The following is a 5,000-nucleotide window of genomic DNA, read 5'->3' on the forward strand; positions in this document are numbered from 1 at the left end:
CACTTTAGTTACTAATATTATACTGCACACAAACATTTGTACATGGGAAACGTTGAAGAGATGTGTGACTAATCAGCAAAAGAGTCTTGAAAACGCATCAAGACAACAAATTATGTTTTACAGTCGAAATGTTGTTCTCACTAGAACTGAAATCATTTAATTTCTACTTAAATGCCCGAAAAATTTACAATTAAAACTACAATAAATGTTTTATACCTAGTCCCGCACAGTGACGTTTATCTGATTCCCTGTACTCACCGAGAGCATTCTGTGTCATATGGATGCATATCAAATGAAGTGAAAAGTAATGGAATACTCGCTTTTTTATTTATCCCTATGCATCGTGGTGCCCACACCATGATGAGACGCTGTTTCAATAAACCTTTTTATATATGTTCTTTACTGTTCTTCCTTTTTCTTCTTGCTTTATCATACTGACACACGAGAGAGAGAGAGAGAGAGAGAGAGAGTATGCAACAAAGTTCGCATAACTTTATCAGCTATTAACATTAATTGTACTTCTGTGTAATTTTATTTTTAACGCGTTATCCTATAACGATTGCAAACAAGGGCAAAAACTCTACTGATCTTATTCGATAATTATACCATACTGAATTAATAAGTTTATCTCGTAAAAACGGATCATATATATATCCTGGGTGGCTGAGGGTGTTTTAAGATATGTGTGTGTCTTTTGTGATATATATATATATATATATATATATATATATATATATATATATATATATATATATATATATACGTTTGTGTGTGTACATACATACATACATACATACGTGTATTATTTACATATAGTCTTGGATAATTTTAATTATTGGGATATGGTTTTTAGGTATCAACAGATACAAAGGAAACAAACGTTTCAATACATATAATGACATTTTCTTAAATTCTACATTGTATCATATTGACCTACTACTTGCTAGGCAAGCTGACTTTTATAAAATTTGCAAACTCCTTATATATATTTAAACTTACTTTTAGTATTCAACCAGAAAATCAGTACAGTGCAGAAAGATTGAAAATATTATTTCTTTCGGATATATATATATATATATATATATATATATATATATATATATATATATATATATATATATATATACATATGTAAGAGAGAGAGAGATGGGGGGTTCGGAATGGTTTAAACAGACTCTAAATTACACTGATAAAATGTACATCAGTCCAATGGTTAACATGATAGATTTCTATCAAGCTGGTTGCCCTATTGTACCATTGAGCAAGACTACCCTCATTGCCTAACAAAACCAAGCAGTCTTTTGCCAGAACACCATAATGTGAACTTAGGCCATCTAAATCAAATTCCTATGTGAAATTTGCCAATATAAGCCAATACACTTTAATGCAAACTTAGCCAATCTAAACCAAATATCTTAATGGAAACTTAGCCAAACACCTTAATGTGAACTTAGCCCATCTAAACCAATGTACCATAATGTGAACTTAGCCCATCTAAACCAAGAAAAGAATAATGTGATATTGGCTCATATAAACAAAAACACCTTAATGCTATCTTAGCCAATCTAAACCAACCGACTTAATTTATTTTTTATAAAGAATACAAAGTGAAAATTTAAATACTTTTCAGCATTATAAATGAAATCACAAATAGTCCATAAAAGTTATATGACAAGTCCAAAAGGATAGTGTTCCAAATGAATGCCAGTGGTTTTCTGAATGAAGTCCAATTTTGAATGTGCTGATGTAATAACAATCTTGACGTGTGGCGATGATGTAATTTAGAATGTCCTTGAATGAATTCATAATAGTCCCAAAATAGCGATTTTTGATATTTGGACATTAGTATTGGGGTGTATGGACATATTTGTTTTGCTTATCAAAACGTTGGAAATCGCCGACACCATGCGGTATCGGCATAGGCTGCTTACTAGCCACAGGGGGCTCGTATCATTGCTTACAATGAAACTATCAGTCGTACATATAGTATAAAATGTATGACTGTCAGTTCAATTGTGAGCAACGATGCGAGCCCCTGTGCTTACTAGCCTGCCATGCAAACTTGACCGACCTTTCATCGAGATATACCTGCATGAAATCGAGAGAAATACGATTTATTTTCTCAGAAATAATTGCGAGTATAACATCATTTGTCGTTAATGAAGCTGACTGACGAAAGAAAACGACAACCTTGATGAAATTTGACACGGAACTCGCCATTGTATTACTATTCAAATGACTGCACAAATATGGCAACCTACATGTCAGTGACTTCGGCGATCAAATAAGCTCTTGCTTCTTTACAGATTGAAACTGAAGGGATGTATTGTCGTAAGCAGAGCTCTCCCCTGTCTCTAATATATATATATATATATTTATATATATATATATATATATATATATATATATATATATATATATATATATATATATATATATATGTGTGTGTGTGTGTGTGTGTGTGTGTGTGTGTGTGTGTGTGTGTGTGTGTGTAATGTATCTTTGTAACGACGAAGAGACAACCTATATTAGTCTTAAATTTGTACGTACAAATGTCTACGGCCATACCACGTTGAAAACACCGGTTCTCGTCCGATCACCGAAGTTAAGCAACGTCGGGCCCGGTTAGTACTTGGATGGGTGACCGCCTGGGAATACCGGGTGCTGTAGGCATTTTTTAATTTTTTTTTGGGTTCCATCCTCACTGTGAGGATATGCGATCATATATGGCCAATATTTCTTGTTCACAAATCTGGTGCAAATTTTTCAGTTTCCTCTACCTCCAGGATCGAAATGGGCCGCCTCGTATGCCGTCCAGATCCTCCAAATTTCTTCTGATATTCCGGATTCAGCCTATGCTATAGCGAATAATTGCAACGTATGCAATCGATGTCTTTCATTTTGGATACTTGTCTGTGGTATTTCTTATTCAATAATTGATAGATATATTTGGAATGTATTATTTTTAATTATTTTAATTTATTTACCTGTTTTTTAGCAGGGCACCAGTCTATCAGTGTGAAACTTGGCATCCCTTAGCGAATACTTCGAATATGGGCCATTGACAAAATAAATTGGTGTATAAATCTCTGTTTTGATTACAGTAAGTTTGGATGGATGTTCCCTGCTTCCACTTCCTTGCACTTTCTGTGTTTCCACAACTTTAACGTTTCCGAGCTGCAAGACGATATCCGTTTCAAATCAGATTCGAGTCCGTATTTAAAGGTAGCTCATAGGCTGATGTCGATTATTTACCTATTGAATTAGTCAGTTGATACAAGATAAATAATAATAATAATAATAATAATAATAATAATGCCCAAAAACAACAAAAATGAACTGAATCTTCGTTTAAATGCATTGTTATTTAAGTCCATTTGAAGGTGTAAACCTCCGGTTAAGCAACTAATGTCCGAGTCCGAAAATGCCTGAATTACAAATTTGAATAATGTATGAAGGCAGTTTATCTATATAAGTTTTAATCAGTACACTTTAATTACTAATTTTACACGGCACATAAACGTAAACGTCTGTACATCGGAAACGGTGAAGAGAGAAGCGAATATAAGTCTTAAATTTACAAACACTTGTGTCTACGGCCATACCACGTTGAAAGCACCGGTTCTCGTCCGATCACCGAAGTTAAGCAACGTCGGGCCCGGTTAGTACTTGGATGGGTGACCGCCTGGGAATACCGGGTGCTGTAGACTCTTTTTTTTTTTTTTTTTTCTTTTATAACTAAAAACAGTTGAAGTTTTTCTTTCTTTCTTTTATTGTAACTAAATTTACTTTCTTCAATATAAATAATAAATAGAGCAATTTCTCGACTTTCATTTTCTCTTTTTCCTTAACTTTCTTCAATAATTCGGATCCTAAAAAAATCAAGCATAGGACCTGAATATAGCAAATGTTGCTTTGCACTTCTCTGCTCTTGGTTTCGATCCTTACTACTGGAATATGCGATCATAGATGACCAGTATTTCTTATTAACAAATTCGGTTCAATTTATCCAGTTTCCTCTACTTTTACTACCACAACAAGCTGCCTCCTTTCACGTCGAAATACTTCCTTCAAGTTTCTTCTCATATATTCCTGGTGTAGTCTCTTGCGCAGAGTTGCAAAATATGCGATCAATGTCTTTCATTTTGGCTACTTATTTGTGGTATTTCTTATTCACTAATTGATTGATAAATATGGAATGTATGAATTGTGAGAATTTTTTATATTAATTTATTGATTGATTGATTTCTTTTACAGCAGGGCCTCAGTCTGCCAGTGGGAAAATTGGCATCCTGTAGCGAATACTGTAAATATGGGCCATTGGCAAAATAAATTGGGTTATAAAATTCTGTTTTGATTACAGTAAGTTTAGATAGATATTCCATGCTTCCACTTTCTGTATTTCCACAACGTTAACTTCTCCAAGTTGCAAGAAGAGATCCTTTGCAAATCTGATAAGACCCTATCTTTAAAGTTAGCTTATAGGCCGGTGTCGCTTATTTTAACCAAATGATAGGACAGAAAGACGAATAATAATAATAATAATAATAACAACAACAATAATGTCCTGAATCTGCATTTTAAGTCAATTTCAACATGGAATTCTCCCCTTATCTGGGTCAGAAAATGGATGAGTGACAAATATGAGTATCTGAGGCCAGTTTTGCTTCTTTTGGATTAGAACTTTGAATCAGTATACACTTTAGTTACTAATATTATACTGCACACAAACATTTGTACATGGGAAACGTTGAAGAGATGTGTGACTAATCAGCAAAAGAGTCTTGAAAACGCATCAAGACAACAAATTATGTTTTACAGTCGAAATGTTGTTCTCACTAGAACTGAAATCATTTAATTTCTACTTAAATGCCCGAAAAATTTACAATTAAAACTACAATAAATGTTTTATACCTAGTCCCGCACAGTGACGTTTATCTGATTCCCTGTACTCACCGAGAGCATTCTGTGTCATATGGATGCATATCAAATGAAGTGAA

The 5,000-nt window shown here is 33.7% G+C and overlaps 2 non-coding genes across 2 annotated transcripts; both read left to right on the forward strand.

Annotated features, from left to right (window-relative positions):
• The first annotated feature begins 2,554 nt into the window (after positions 1 to 2,554).
• LOC149788304 (5S ribosomal RNA) lies at positions 2,555 to 2,673 on the forward strand. Its single transcript, XR_016424692.1, has one exon. It is a non-coding gene; the product is annotated as a 5S ribosomal RNA (ribosomal RNA).
• A 918-nt stretch (positions 2,674 to 3,591) lies between these two features.
• On the forward strand, positions 3,592 to 3,710 carry LOC149788305 (5S ribosomal RNA). Its single transcript, XR_016424562.1, has one exon. It is a non-coding gene; the product is annotated as a 5S ribosomal RNA (ribosomal RNA).
• Positions 3,711 to 5,000: the final 1,290 nt, after the last annotated feature.

The sequence above is a fragment of the Sinohyriopsis cumingii genome, chromosome 11, assembly GCF_028554795.1.
Source record: "Sinohyriopsis cumingii isolate HCF-2022 chromosome 11, ASM2855479v2, whole genome shotgun sequence".
Classification (NCBI taxonomy): domain Eukaryota; kingdom Metazoa; phylum Mollusca; class Bivalvia; order Unionida; family Unionidae; genus Sinohyriopsis; species Sinohyriopsis cumingii.